The following is a 14,962-nucleotide window of genomic DNA, read 5'->3' as shown; positions in this document are numbered from 1 at the left end:
AGTGCCGACGATGTACATATTGCTTTGCAGCGGTTAGCTATGGACGCTCCAATAAAACAGCCGCCGTCCCGCAGAGCCGACAACTCAACTACTGTGTCGAGTTTAGTGCACCTACAGGTTCTCAGCCGGTCTTCAGATCTGTCCTCAAATTGTGTATTTTCTGCCTCACAGTAGTTTTGATTTAGTAGTTTTATATTACCGAACTATCCAAGTTCGTGGCACCGAGAGTGATTTGGCTGTCAAAGACAAGCACTCGGGTTCTGGGTTTATATGAATTCCCGTAACACACTGTTATTCATTTCAAATAATGTTTCCTTAAAAAAAAATGCTATGATTTTTATCCATATGGAAGTTAACATTAGGAGCAGAGCTATTGTCAAAAATGAATTTTTGGGAGCGCAGGGATTCCCCGTGAAAATGGTGACACGACTCTCTTTGCAATCCCGTATCAGAAACATCGCGTTTCCTTGTAGCCTGTTATATCATGAAAACCTTAAGGAACATTACTCGAAAAGCGACATCTCTCTATTCGTCTCCATCCCACTCAAACCTAAACACCTACGCATCAGCCTCCTGCCAAGATATGGGTGCGATATGGCACGTTTCTCTCCCGGCCGCGTCTGGGCTTCCCGTAGGGACGGGGTTCACGGGAAGTTTTGCTCTTAGCAGGTGCTTCCTCGCGAGCCGCTCGCCCGGTGCCCTTTGCGGGCTGGACACGCGTGTGCCCGGTGGACACCGCAGCGAGCCGGTTCGCCCGGCGCGCGGGTGCCCCTGGGAATCCACGCCGGCTCCACCTGCGGACCTCGCGCAGGGTTTTTTTCTCTGTTGCAAACGTGGTTTTAATTAAATAGGTCACCGGGAAAACTCAGGAAGGACTTTCTCCTTTCTTGGCTAATTCCCTGACCCCGCTCACCATGCCCGGGGTTTGGAGGCGTTTTGTCCCCCTCCATTGGAGGGGGACAGATGCAGCCAGGCCCCAGTGGGCAACCTCGAAAAAGGCTCCTAAGCGTTGTGTCCTGCTTCTGTGCAATCTGCCCAGACTTCCCTGCTGCCTGAGCTCTCAGGGTGACGTTTGCTTAATATACCCGCCGCGTTTGCTTCTTAAAACGATGATTCACTCCCGAACCCTGGAGAGAGCAGGATTTACCTTGAGGTTACTGTCCCTTCCAGCGGGTTGTCAGCACGGCTCTTGTGTGTACTGAGCTGCACAAGAAAAAAGCTAATTGCTGCCTGCCAATTCCTCTTTTTTCCTGTAAGCGAACAGGCTGATTTTTGTTAGCGGGATCCCTGGTTTTGTGCTCCATGTTCAGATTTGTGTCCAGGCGCAGTCTCGCCAAGCGCCGGTTGCAAAGTGGTCGCCACTTGCCATTGGCCTCTCTTTTGCTGCTTTCAAAGGGAGACAAGAACGTGCTTTCTGAAGCTGGAGCGTACCTCATCCCACCACGGACTTGCTCTTTATTGGTCTCCTGAGCCGTGTTTCAGCGAGAGTTGCACCGTAACGGGCTGGTTATGCTACTTGCATCCAACACAAATGTGCCAGTAACTAGTTCCACTGTTCCCATTTTCGCTGCGGTTTTATCGCATCGCGTTCAGGGCTGTAACGCCCAGGGACGTGAAAGTCTTCAAGCAGGAGCTGACCACAGATCCCGTGGCCTTTAAATCCCCTTGAATCATCCTCCATCTACTTTGGCTTTGTGTCCTTGGAGGAGAAAGGTGTTAAAGGGCCAGTGTCCCACTACTAAGCAACAGTTACCAACAACCTTAAGCAAATAAAATATGTGAGATTATGAAAACAAGGGAACTGTAGCTGGTTCCCAGCATCTCTGCTGTGTGAGTCAGGAGTGCATGGCTGCTGCTGCCCGCTCGTTCTTAGATGACAGCATCCACACATCAGATCTGCTGGCCCTTGGAGATTAGACATCCCCGAATATTTATGGCGGTTTCAAAACAGCCTGTGTTTCTTTGGCTGCTAGATAACATGAACAAGAGGTGGGGGTTAACATGCTTTTGTCCTTCAGGCTTTGAAAAAAAATGCCTAGTTAAGGGACATTGCAAATGTGGCGTGCTATTTCTATTTGCATTTTTGACTGCGTCTGTCACCCAAATGCAGTTCGTGTCATCTTGTTGCAGAGCAGGTCATCGAATCCTGACCGCGCGCCAGCTACGAGTGAAGGAAGTTCAGCTGAGGAAGTAGCAGCAGGGAGTGCATTAGCCCGGCAGTGTTCAGGGCTGGATTTTTACACAGAAACTCAAGCTCTGAGTAGCGCGGGGAATATCGCAGGCGAAGGGTGGAATCCGTCGGCCGCTTTCCCGCATCGGGTGTGCGGTCCCCGGGAGCTGCCCGGGCTCTCTCTGAAGGTGGGGGAGAAACCGGCACCTCCTGCCGTGATTCACCTTCCGTCGACATCTCTCCAGGCAGAGAAGGACTCGGCCTTCGGAGGTGCGCGTCTTGCTGCCGGACCGCGGGAATTCCTGTTCCCGCCTTGCACTAGTTGCCTGACTCTCGCTTTCTGCAGGGAGAGGGGATGAGTCCGGGTTGAAGGCACTACCAGACAGGCAGAGCCGCGCGCCGTCGGCTGCGCTCCCCGATGGCGCCTGCGTGCACGTGAAGCGGGGGCCCGGCTGCAGCCGGGAAGGGATCTGCACCTGCTTTGCCTTTATCCAAGGAAAAGAGCATGTTTCGGGGCAAGGCTAGAGGCCGCTCGAGGCTTTTGCGTCATCCCATAGGCCGTGTCGCTGCCTCCTCGACTTGCCAGCGATACCATCCCGGGGGGAGATGAGGACGGGGTGTAGGGGTGGCGGAGGGGGCCTGTGGATAGAGGTTTCTGGCTCTCGGCTGAGCTTTGCAGTGACGTGGCTGTGACTCACGTCACCGCTGCAGGATGGGTCTTTGGGTTGGTCCCAGGGTTGGTCCACGCCAAGCACAGAGGTCCTTGCAGGCACGGCGCTAAAGGCAGGCAGCGTGTCAGGACAAGGCAATCTCGCGGAAGACAGGGACGCGTCCACTTCTCCCAGAGTCCAAACGCGCCTCACCCTGGGAATTGCTTTCTTAATGTGCAGCACAAACATGATTTTTCATCTTCCCGGTCCTCGCGGTGCCTGCGGGTTCTCCCTCATGTTTCCCAGCCCGCTCGCTGCAGCCTCAACTGCCCCTCGGGACCTGCTGAGGCTTCCCCGAAACCTCGGCTCGGTCTCCTCCACCACGCACTCGCCTTTTCCGGCACAGTTGACACTTGCTAAGAGGATGGAGCCCTTCGGCCGAATATTCCCACCCTGATACAGCCTGGAGCCCCTCTCGCCTCCTCTCCATCGTTGGGATTTAGGGCCAGGAAGTCTCTTTGGGTTTAGAAAGGACTGAAACCAAAACCGGCTTCTCCAGAGGGGGGATCTAAATGAAACCCACAGCAGCAACCAGCAGCCTGGGAGAGACAATTGCTCGGCAGTGAAAGGCCAGACTCAGATTCAAATCTATTAGGAGTCATTAGCTCCCATGTCTTGCCCTAAAGATGCTCTTTGGTGGCTCAGCTGAGGTCTGCTTGCCAGAAATGGTGAGTGTGCCCTCGGCCCCTGTGGTGCCAGGCAAGGTGTGAAGCAACGCTGAGATTTTCCCCAAGGAACTGCACTGGAACGAGACCTTTTCACAGACCCTAACCAGGTCCTCGTAGCATGGCCAGGGCAGGCTTGGCTCTTCGCTGGAGTTCGTGTCTGGATTTCTGCTGTTCCTCCTGGGAAGCGGTGGCGGAGGAGCTCTGCTTTCCCGTTCCCATGCCGGTGGGGCAGGTCGCGCTGGCCCTCGCGCCCCCGAGCCCGGCTGGCCCCGGCTCCCGTGGCCGGCCACATGCCACCAGGCAGCAGCGATGGCCCAGGAGACTTTTGCTTAAGAAATCACGCCAGTCTCCAGGCGCTTGGCACCGCTCGGCGAGCTGCGCAACGCTCGGGAGCATCTGTGAACGCCGCCACGCACCTGCAGCCCGGCCGCGGGTGCCTCCCGGAGGCATGGGGAGGGCAAGGCTTGGAGGAGGTTTTCCGAGAGCTGCCGGCCTCCTGTTCTTTCGGAGGACGACGAGCGTTAGAGACGGGCCTGTAACCTGGGGACGATGCACTTTCTCGAAAGCATCCTCCCCAAATCCCCTCTTAAGTCTCGCTTCCTTCGTCAAAGCTCAAGGGAAAAATACGCTTGCAAACGGCAAACTTTCTGTCTCTTGACTCGGATCACAAGGGAGTGAAGAGAGGAGCTTTTGGCTTGCATTTTTTTTAATTGAAGAGAAGAAGGAAGCAGGGGTTCACCACCGTATCCCTCTCGCTGGTTTTTGAAAGGCCTCTGGTAGGGGACATGGGCCAGGGAGGCTGACAGCCGCCCGGTTTTTTGGGCTGGAAGCTGAAGTCCTGGAGTACAACATCGCCACCTGTTTGCCACATGCGAACATACAGCGGGATAAATCCCAGCAGGAGAAATCCCGGCAGGGTGAGCCCCGGCAGGATGAATCCCGGCAGGAGACATCCCCACGGGGCAGTCCCCGCAGGCCAGGCGGCAGCTCCCTGCGGCCGGCACCTCGCGCTGGCCCAGGCGGGACGAGGAGGGCATGGAGAGCGAGGGGTACCGCTGGTGCTCTGCCGGAGCAGGGGCTGCCCTGGACTGGGGCCGTGCAGCGGGGCCTTGCTTTGCAGGTGCCACTTCAGCTGCTCCAGGCTGTCAGACCTGCTGCTTTCCCACGTGCCCGTGCACGCTTGCCTGGAGCCGTCACCTTTGGGCTCTTCGTGTGCTTTTTTTCCTTTCACATCAGGAGGTTTAAACAGGTCCCCGGAGCTCGACACGGGCAAGGTCATGCGTGGCGACAGAGGCAAGACTAAGTCAGTAAGGGCTGCTTTCCCGCAAGGCTTGGGGACATCGGAGAGCTGTCTGTGATCAGGACAAGCCTGCGAGCCATCGGGAGGTGACGTGGGTGCCCCTGCACTGCCCTGCCGGCTGGCGTGCGGATGGATGTCCCTGCTGCATCCCTGGGCACGGAGGCTGTTGGAGGCCCTGCTCTGCAGCGGCCGCGAGTAAACGCACGGGGTGCAGAGCTAGCGGGGCTGCGCTGCTGTCGCAGGGCTCCCCAGCTCCTGCGCGCAGCGAAGCTGGGCCCGGGCGTGTTTCCTTCTGCTGCAGCAGCGGTTGATTGCTGCAGCTCAGCTTGCAGAGCCGAGGCTGTGCCGACCTCCCTGATCGCCCCCTCGCTCCCATTCCTGGCTCCCGGCACTGCCCTGCTCTGCTGCTTGTTATTCAGGCAAGCTTCTCCTTCCTTTCCCTAGAGTAAAACCCCTTGGAGAGCTTCCTCTTTCCAAAATGCTCCTATATTTCCTAATGGAGGAACTGGCAGGGCAGGCAGGTGCATCTAGCCGAGGCGCACTCAGTGCACACCGCATCGGAGCGACGTCGGTCTGCTGTGAAATGCAGAGCCTGTCTCCAAAACCACTTGCTTCTGCTGCTTCCAAAAGTCAAGGCTGGGAAGTCTCCGTTCAGGGAAGATGCCCTAGAAAAGACCAGGCTGCTGGTTTATGCCGGACGGAGCAAGAGTGCGGGCTCAGAGAGCCCAGGGCGCTGGGCCCGTGTCGGCCCGCCGTCCTGCAAAGGCCGATGCAGAAACCCGTTGCATGGGTCACTTCACTGCTTGCAGTGATTTCCTCCTCCTTGATCCCAGGCAATGGAGTAAGGCCATGCACGAGTCGGGCTTAGTCCTCCTTCCTCTCAACGCTCAAAGCTATTTAATGCCCCTACAAAGCATGAGGGGGGTTCAAATGCTTTATAAGAAAGTTCCTGTGCTCGCCCCCACTTCTGTGAACGGCGTGTGCATGGATTAAATGCTGGCTTTTATTTGAGAGCCTTCTAGAAAACGATGGGACAAGATTTCTGTACGTTTGAATTTTTCGGGCTTTGAAATACTTCGATGCTGCAGATGAACATGGGCGCTCAGTGGGGGGACCGTGAGTTTGAAGCCCGGGCGGCTGTCTGCGAGAGGGAGATGTGTGCACGCGCTCACGCACGCACGTGCACGCACACAAGCGCTTTCTCTTTTGGAAAGTGCTAATGGGAACAAGCCAACATAGATTGTTCCATTAATGCGGATTTATAGCACAAATCTGCTACTGTTTTGTCAAGACAAACAGAAATAAGTGGGCTTTTAGCGCTGGGAAACGTGGCCCGAGGGCTGTGCGCTGTTTACTAGGAAAAGGCAGCTGCTCCGAAGGGGCTGCAGGGGAGCAGGAGGGAATAAATAGCAAAAGATGGAGACGAGAAGAGCCGGGATTTGATGAAGGAAGGAGTGAGATCAGGGGACTGGACTCTGGCTCCTTATTTACACTCAGCATGTTTTTTTTTTTTCCCCTAAAAGTTTTAGTGGGTGAACTCGCTGCTCGCTCTCCCGCTTTCAGTGTGTATTTCGATAGCTGCCTTCTGCTCCACAAGAAGTGTCAGTGCTTAGCAAAATGTAAATAGCGCTTTGTGCCGCGGCTCGCTCGCGGAGGAGAGCTCCGGCTGCCCGGGCCCGCTGCCCAGGGGCCGAGGCCCCTTCGCCCCGCGGCACGGCGAGGCATCCGCAGGAGGAGGAGAGGTCTTCTCCCGTTGGGCCAGCCCTGTGCTGCGCCGGAGAGGAAGCCTCTCTCAGCATCCGATGTCCCCGAGCTGCGCGCAGCATCCCGGCGTGCATCTTCTGCTGCCCGGCGTTGCGCCGAACGCGCCCTCCCGCCTCCCGGGGAAAGCGTGTCCGGACCCCCAGCCCCAGCGTCCGTCGCTGGGCTCGAGTCAGAGGTGTGAGATTACTGGAATGTGCTTGTTTGTGTTGAATATGAATACAGGATTGTTCTCCTTGTGCTACTAGTTACTATGCGAAGGCAAGTCCTAAAAAAATATTGAATTTCCTCTCCCATAATTTTGAGGAAAAACACTTATCCGGCATTAAGCAGCGATTGTGAGGTATCCTTTCATCTGGGCGCGCAGGGGAGTTGCCGCCGTGCCTCTGAGCGCGCCGGGGAAAACGGACCCCTCTGTGCCGAGCGGAGCCGGGCTCGGCGCTGGCCCCGGCGGCGGGAGCGCACCAGCGCGGGGCATGGCCCGCAGGCCCAGCGAGCGACGTTTTCCTCCTCCGTTTCTTTTCTTTTTCTTTAATGCACATGCCATTTGATGCTTTTTTACTCACGCGGTTGAGCAAAATTCAGGCCGAGCTGCTGCGCCGACGGTGCCGCTTTCAAGAGGCTCTGCTGGCCGCTATGTTTGGCAGGGAGCTGCGCTGGAAAGGGGCACGGGGAGGAAAGTCCAAGCGGGGTCAAGAGCAAGTCTGCAGAGTTTATGAGCGTGATAGCACGGCATGATGGAGCAGGGCTGGACTTGGTGCCCAGGTGCCGCTCCCAGCGCTGCGGCCCCAGGTCTCCCGGCCCTGCGGCAGCACCCGCGTCCTCCCAAAGGCAGCGCAGGGACTTTGGGGTGACGCCTGCACCCCTGGGGCCTGCCTGCCTGGGTCAAAACTAGGGGGAGGAAGATGGTGTTGTTCCCTCTTTCCTTATTTTTGTTGAATTCAAAACGTAAAGAGACCAGGATTAAGCTGCAGCTGGGCTCGGGAAGCAGGAATGGGCTCAGCGATCCTCCTCTCCTTTGCGACATCCGAAAGTTTCTTTTCAAAGCTGGGGAAGTGGAAGACACAGGACTTCAGTCTGCTGATTGCACGTACAAGAGGAAAATTGCTCTGTCCTGCTTGACTATTGAGCACGATCCCTGAAAGCGCAGCGGCAGCTGGGAAAAGCAAATGCGGCCACGTCCTGCCGGGCAGGTGACTCTGGGAGGCGGCAGGGGCGCTGGGGGTGTCCGGAGCGAGGGGGCCGCCGGAGCCCGCGTCGGCCCCCGACACAGGGCGCTACGTGCCTTTTGAATCCTTTCCGGTTCTGCTTTTCAGAGAATGCCCCAAAAGGCAGGTCCCGGTCAGCAATCCCATTGTACAGATGGAAAGGCTGAGACTCGGACAGGGAGCTGCCGAGGTCGCCCGCCGGGGACGGACCCGCTCGGCAGCACTAAACATTGCTTCTGCATTGACCCCCCGCCCCGAGGCTCTTCCTCCCTGACGCTCTTCCCTCCTCTTCCTCCCAGGCGCGATACGCACCCACGTGAATCCTACCCCTCCGACGGGTCTAGCAACGTGCAGCCACCTCCGTGCAAAGAGGGAGATGCCTGATTTGGCGTAATTGCAGTCATTCTGCATCTAAATATCCAGAAACATCGAGCCCTTGAGTCTCGCATCTGCAAGGTCAAAACAGCGTAGAGCCCTGGATAAACTGCGTGTTCCCACCGGGCCGGGGGGACGCAGCCGGCGGCCGCGGCGCACGGATCGGGGAGGCCCGGGATGCGCCGCTTCTGCTCTGCTGCGGCCGCCGCTCCCCAGGCACCGTCCTGGCAGCCGGCTCCTAGGTTTCGTTAGACAGGGAACATCGTGCTTCTAGCAGGCACCGCACGTATTTCCAAACCAAATAAAAGCCGAGCCGCGGCTTGGCACCGAGGGGGAGGCCCGGGGCACAGCAGCAAGGCCGGCGGGCTGGAGGCCACGCGCGCAGCGCCCGCAGCCCCGCCGCGGTCCCCCCCCCGCGTCCCGCGGGGCCACCGCTTCCTCGGGGTGACGCTTCCCTCCTCCTCTCTCTCGCCGGGTTTTGCTCGGTTTCTCATGCCTGGGCACAGGCTTGTACTTTTTTGGCAGGGGAAAAAAAAAGGGGCAAGGCTAGCGGTGGTTGTTTTTATTCGAGTTAAAAAGCCAGCCTGAAAGCAGACGCCGCTGCAAGCCCCAGGCCGTGCCAGCGCAGCCGAGCGGCACGGCCTTCCCGTCGGCCGCGCGGCTCCCGGCAAGCGAATCCCGGCCCTTTGGGCAAAGCGCGGCGCTGCCGGCACGGCTTTGCCAACGCCGCGGCTCATGCTGCCGTCAAAGCGTCGCAGGAGAAGAGCGTTTTGGCCCGGCGGAGATGCGTGCCCTGGCCCGCGGGGAGCAGGCTGGGTCCTGCCGGCAGCGGCGGGCGCAGAGCGGAGCATCCCTCCTCCGGGAGCCTGGGGCAGCAACGGCCCAAGCACAGCTGGGCATCCCTGGCACTAATTAAAAAAAAAAAAAGGAATCGAGCGATTACGAATCTGCTAGAGGTGTAACGTCTCTGCACATCTCGGTCGGGCGTTTGGAGCAAACCTGCTGCATGAACGCGGGCCGTTAAGCCCCGGTCGTTGCTCGGGGCTGTCCCCGGGGTCTCGGGCATCGGCGCTGGCCCGGGTTTGCCCCGGCGGCGCCTGCTCCTCGGCCACCTCCTCCCCCGGGGCCGGCTGCTCCCTGCCTCAGTTTCCCCATCTGCGAAGCGGGGTGGCGAGAGGCGGTGCCGGGGGACGGGCGCGCGGCAGGCGCTGCAGCTCTGCCCGCCGCACGCAGTGACCTATTTACCCGCGGCAGAACTTTCTGCTCCACTTAGCTGACCCGGCACCTCGCTGTTGGCCTAAAGCCGGGAACGCGTCCTCCCGGCCAAGGCTGGCGCGCGCAGCTGGGTTTGCACGCGGGCCCGCGCCGGCGGCACAGACGGCTTCTCTGTGCGTCCTCAGCTCGGCATCTCGGAGGAATGTGGGCTCTGGCGTTACGATGCCGGCGTAAAATCGGCCGGAAGAGCGGCACGTCTCTTCCCTTGCCCTCTTCGCCCCCGTGCCCGCTGGGCTCGGGGACGCGCCGCGCGGGGAGCAGAAAGCTGGCGTTGTGCTGCCCTGGAAGCCCGTCCGCGTGGCAGCGCGCTGCCTCTGTAGCTGCCTCAGTCGTGCGTGTTTGCATATGTTAAAAATATTTAGTCCGCTGCTAAAAAAAATATTATGCCCGAGAGCTGGGGCCAGTTCAACATAATGCCACCTATGTGTCGGCGGCGCTGGCGGCCGGAGGCACAGAGGGGTACTATGCGCCTTCGGAGCTCGTCTCTCGCCCTCGGGAGCGACCGGGACGGTTTCTGCCTGGCTGGCTGCGGTCGGGCTCGCTGCGGGCCGCCTTCGGGCCGCCTCGCCTCCCCTCGCCCTGCGCTCACCGCCCGAGGAGCCCGCTACCGGCGGCCCGGCCGGGCTCTCCTGGCCGCGCCGGGACGCCGAGCCGGCGCGGCCGGGAAAGCCCGAAGGAGCCTCGCTGGCCTCTGGGGTAGGGTGAGGCGGGCGCCGAGGCGGGAGCCGAGACCGCCCAAACTCGTTCCAGCCGTGCCGCGGAGCACGCCCGTCGTCGGCCTCGTCTGGGTTTTCGCCCGTGGCCGAGAGGTAACGAGTACAGCTCAAGCCGCGCGGGAGTTTTTGGATAAGCTGCGTGTAAATAATTGGGAGCCAGCTAAGCGTGCGGGAGGGCAAAGGCTTCCCCGCAGCGACGGGCCCTGCTGAGAGGCAGCAGCAAGAGCTTGTGCTGGCCGCGGAGGGAAGACAAGGGCAAGCGGAGCTACAGGATTTTTGTGCAGGAGTATTAAGGAACAATTTCCTCTGCTTTCTATTTATTCCGGGAGCGGGAAAAGGCTTTGGGGGAGAGAGGTGAAACGATCCTGGGCAGAGAGTGTGAAGGAATCTTTATACCCTCTGCTTTTTCTTTTTTCTTTTCTTCTTTTTTTTTTTTGGGGGGGAGGGGGCTTTTCCCAGCCGCCCCCCCCCGAAGCGTTTGGCAAGGCGGCCGGAGAAGGCGCTCCGGCACACTATGGCCATTCATGGCTCAGCTGGGGGCGGCGATGCGTGCCGAGCGCGTGTCTGGGTGGGAGCGCACCACGCGGCAGAGGAGAATAATTTGTGCACAATATAGCGCAGTGTAAAAGGGGCCGGTTGTCCGAGCGTGCAGTTAGCAGAAGGCACAGAAGCGCGAGCATCAATAAGTCTATTTATTAGCAGAGCCTTTCGCTAAACAGGCCCGTGAATAAACTATACAGCGCCTGCACAAATGTAAACGTTAGTGATCCCTTGGAGACATAATTACAGGAAAAAATAAGGACAGCTTGTCAGCGTCGGGGCAGCGGGCCGTTTGCTGCCCGTTCCTAGCTGCCGGCACGGAGGTGCTTTGCCCCCGGCGCGCGGCGCGTTGCCCGGCGGGCGCAGCGCTCCCGAATTCCTCGAGGCCGCGCGCCGCCGGCTCGCTCGGGAGCCCCTGAAAGGTCTCATTCATGCCTGGCGCGCGGCCGTCTAGAGTTACCGCGCCCGGGGCCTCCGCTCCCCGGCTCCGCTCTGTTTTCCTTTCCTTAGCAGGACTCCCGGATTGGACGCCCGCGGAGGGCTGGGAAGAGATGCTGCGGCCGTACTCGCCGGGCATATAACCGCCCCGCGCGCGCGCTCCCGCCGCCCGACAGCCAAAAACCCACAACCTGAGGGCTGGTTCCCCCCCAACACACACCTTCCCCGCCCCGGGGGCTGCACGGCGGCGGGCGGCCTCAGCAGGCGCGCGGGGTGACGCGGCCGGCCCCCGTCTCTTCCTCCGGCTGCACCCTTAGCGCTGCGGTTAAACCCATAGGTGCCGGCACGCCGCTGCCCTCTGCGCCCGCGCGAACGTGCCGCGAGAAGCGGATGTCGCGCCCCCCCCCCCCCTTAGCAGGGGCGACGGGCGGAAGAAGCCCCCTGCACGCCGGGGGTCTACGCTGGTCCGGTACGGCTAAGCAAACCCCGGGTTCGGCTTCCGTCGGCTGCTCGTTTTCGGCTCAAGCTCTTCAGCAAACCTTTTACCCGAGCAAGATGAGACTCGGTCGAGAAGACGAGTTTCTAAGCAATCCGGGCTTGGACTCGGAGGGTTAGGAGAGGGTCATGGACGTCGTCGCCGTCCCGATGAAATCCGCCCGCGCGTCTGGCCTTTCTCTCTTCTGTAGCTGCCGGTTTTATGGACGGGCTGGTGGAGCAAAGTAACGGTCTACAAGGCTTTCCACCAAGAAGGGGCAAGTTTCTCATCAGGAGCGTAGAGCAAAATGTTAGCTTTGCGTTGGCGGTCTAGCGCCTAGAGTAATTTTCGATTTTCTTTCTTTTTTGGACGTTTCCGTTAGCAGTGGGGACTCCTCTGTGCTGAATTCAAGTTTCCTGACCACGGATTTGTTTCTTTAGTTGCCACTGTTGGAGGCCTTACAAGTAGCTGGGCCCTTTGGAGCAGGTCGGAAAGCGCTAAGGGAAGAGCTTCCAACTTAGCAGGTCCCGGTGGGGCTGCAGCGGCGTTGGCTCCTCGTCCCACAAATAGGCTTTGCACAGTGATGGTGATGGTTGCTGCCGATGGTTTGAAGCGTGCCTTGCAAACCCAGTTGGACTTGAAATAAAGAGTGTTGTTGGCTATGTAACCTGCTCCGTCCGCGGAGGTCGCTGCTGACGGCCTGGGTTGCCCAGGCGGGAGGACCGGCCAGCCAAAGTCCCTCGCGGTCCGGTCCGCAGCCTGAGGCTGTCCTGGCACTCCTGGCGTCCTTGGCCTCGGGACGATCTTCCTGAGCCTGAGCTCTGATTTTCAGCCTGTGGTTGCTTGCATTGCGGTTTCGATGAGCCTGAAATAAAGAACAATCGAACGCCAAGGACTGGCACTGCTGGCTGCAAAGTTCCCAGCCCGCGGATCGGCCCCCGGGTTGCCGCTGAGGTTGTGTCCTCGCACCGGCTCAGGGGCCGTCCCGTGCCCCAGCGCCGGGAGCCGGTGCCGATGCGAGCTGTGGCTCACCGAGGGCTTCGGAGCAGGGTCGGACGCTCCTGGTGTGCGGCACGGTCAGGACAGAGTCGGGTCTCTCGCCGCCGCTCGCCCGGACGCGGAGCGGGAGTTTGCAGGGAGACTTTCGGGAGGGAACAGCTGGGAAGGGAGCAGCAGCGCCGGATCCCGACCTGAGCTCGGGTCGCGGTCGCTCTCACGTTTGGCCTGCCGGGTGGTTTGGGATTTGGGTTCGATTCCCTCTGAATCCAGAGGGCACTTGCTGAGTTCAAAACCGGAATGGGGCAGGGAGAGCGGTTCCCCTTACCCGCAGCATCTCCTCCGTCCGGCAGCAGGCTGGCCGGACGCACCGCTGCGTCGGCATCCAGCGAGGAAGGGAGGAACAAGGAGCCGGTGAAGCAGCATCAGCGCGGGAGGACGCGGCGGGACGCCGTCTCAGCCCATCCCAGCAGCCTTCCTGCGAATCACCTGGCCGGCAGCTGCCAGGTGCCGAAAGCCCTCTGTGAAGCCCTCTGCATGGGCTAACAAAGCAAAATATCGATATTCTATAATTAAAATATACTTGTAACCTCATGTTCATTAAAAATAAGCTCGTGGCCAGCCGTACATGGTTGAAAACATTGTTTTGTTGCATACAAGATTAGGGTGGCTTGGAGCCCACCTGATGTATATGAAATGTGGATGCCGGCTAGATATGACAGGAGAAATTTGGTATGAGAAAGAACAGGGGTGCTTTGCTCTGCTATCTAGCTCATGAAGCCTTTGAGATCCAGATGGGGCCATCACCACCTGGGAGAGAAGAGATAATTCATGAGCCTTAAAACAAATTCAAAGTTCTCCAAATGAGGGGATGGGTTTTATTTTAATGCAGTCATATATATATTTTAAGCAACGTTTATTAGAGAAGTATTCCATGCAGAAAGATGCACCTGGGTTTGATTTATGTTACATGAGAAAAGCCTTGGCCAAGGCAAAAAGCACAGAACTTTCGGGGGAAAAAAACTGAAGAAAACTTTTTTTTTTTTTGCATTGTGTATAATGAGATGTTTGCTCTATGACAATTATATAAGCGGTTTCATGTTAGCGGATTCAAAAACAAATCTATGAATACAGCATGTATTTTAATATTCATTGTTTCGCCTGTGAGTGAGCCTGCTAAAAAAGTCACTGAGCCTGAGCCAGAGCTCGCTTGCTGTTAGACCAGTTCTGGTCTGTAGTAGCTCTTTGGCTTCAGGGAAAATCCTCGGGACTTACCTCATTAGCTAAAACGAGCATTTCCCTTACTTTATCCCTCCTTCTGGATGTGCCTGTTCCGAAGCGGACTGTCTGCATCATGTTTCCCGATGGTAACTGCTAAGTCGATGTTAGAGTCCGGCGCCGGTGCCTTTCTCTCCGGACGACGGCGTACCTGAAGGCGATGCCGGCGCACGGGTGCGGAGGACCCTACAAGCGGGGTGCCCGGCTGTTTTCCCGGGGCTGCGAGGCGCTAGGACTGTCACCCGGCAAGCAGCCGCGCGGACGCTGGCACCACGGCGAGCCCGCAGCTTCGCGGGGCCGCCTGCGGCTTCCCGGACCTTGGTCCTGGTTTTCCTCAAAACCTAGAAACTGTGCAGGCTTGGGGAGCTGTCGATCCGCCCCGGCTGTGCTGTGACACAGCAGGATGCTGGGCGTAGCGGGAGAGGCGCCGTCGTGCCGGGGCCGCCTGCGCAAGGCTGTCCGTGCTGCGCGAAGCAGCGGCGCCGGGCACGGCCGCGGCCCCCCGTCGCGTTGCGCCGGGACGGCGAGAGACGGTTGCGCGCTTCTGGGGCTGGCGAAAAGAAAGCAAGCGATGTTAAATACGAGTAACTCAAAACCGCGTGGGTTTTGCTGCAAACGATGTCAGGAGCTGTTCGAGAGCCGGTATCCCGGTCTGCAAAGGCCAGACCATCTTTTCGAAAGCGGTTTGCAGTTGTGCCTGTAAATAAGCACGTACCCTTGTGCAGGCTGCCCCGTTAGGAGCTGTTTGGATGGCATCCGGTCGAGGATTTTCATTGAAATCCCACTTGATTGCAGCGATTAGATGACGCTGGGAGGAGCGCCGTAAAGAGTCGTGGCGACGCGCGTATGCCGTGGCGCGCGCCGCGGGGAGTCGCCTTGACCTCAGCTCGGGGCGCCAGCCGCTACTACTGCCTCTGTCGAAGGCGAACGAAGCAGGTAGTCCGCTCGCCCTTGTTAGCCAGTCCCGAATGGCCGGGTGCGTTTCTCTTGAAGCGCGAGGCGCGAGCAGCCCCGGTCACGGCTGGGGATCCCCTTTGCCTGCGGGGGCCGCC

At 59.0% G+C, this 14,962-nt stretch overlaps 1 protein-coding gene and 1 long non-coding RNA gene across 9 annotated transcripts in view; one reads left to right on the top strand and one right to left on the bottom strand.

Annotated features, from left to right (window-relative positions):
* Window positions 1–14,962, top strand: part of ZNF469 (zinc finger protein 469) — a 281,089-nt gene that overhangs the window by 210,380 nt on the left and 55,747 nt on the right. The window lies entirely within an intron of this gene.
* On the bottom strand, window positions 10,861–14,835 carry LOC138068467 (uncharacterized). Its single transcript, XR_011143290.1, has 2 exons — window positions 12,961–14,835; window positions 10,861–12,501 (listed from the first exon to the last, which is right to left on the bottom strand). It is a non-coding gene; the product is annotated as an uncharacterized lncRNA (long non-coding RNA).

The sequence above is a fragment of the Struthio camelus genome, chromosome 10 (genome assembly GCF_040807025.1).
Source record: "Struthio camelus isolate bStrCam1 chromosome 10, bStrCam1.hap1, whole genome shotgun sequence".
NCBI classification, from domain to species: Eukaryota; Metazoa; Chordata; class Aves; order Struthioniformes; family Struthionidae; genus Struthio; species Struthio camelus.
Note: the sequence above shows the minus strand (reverse complement) of the source record. Positions and strands in the feature narration are given on the sequence as shown.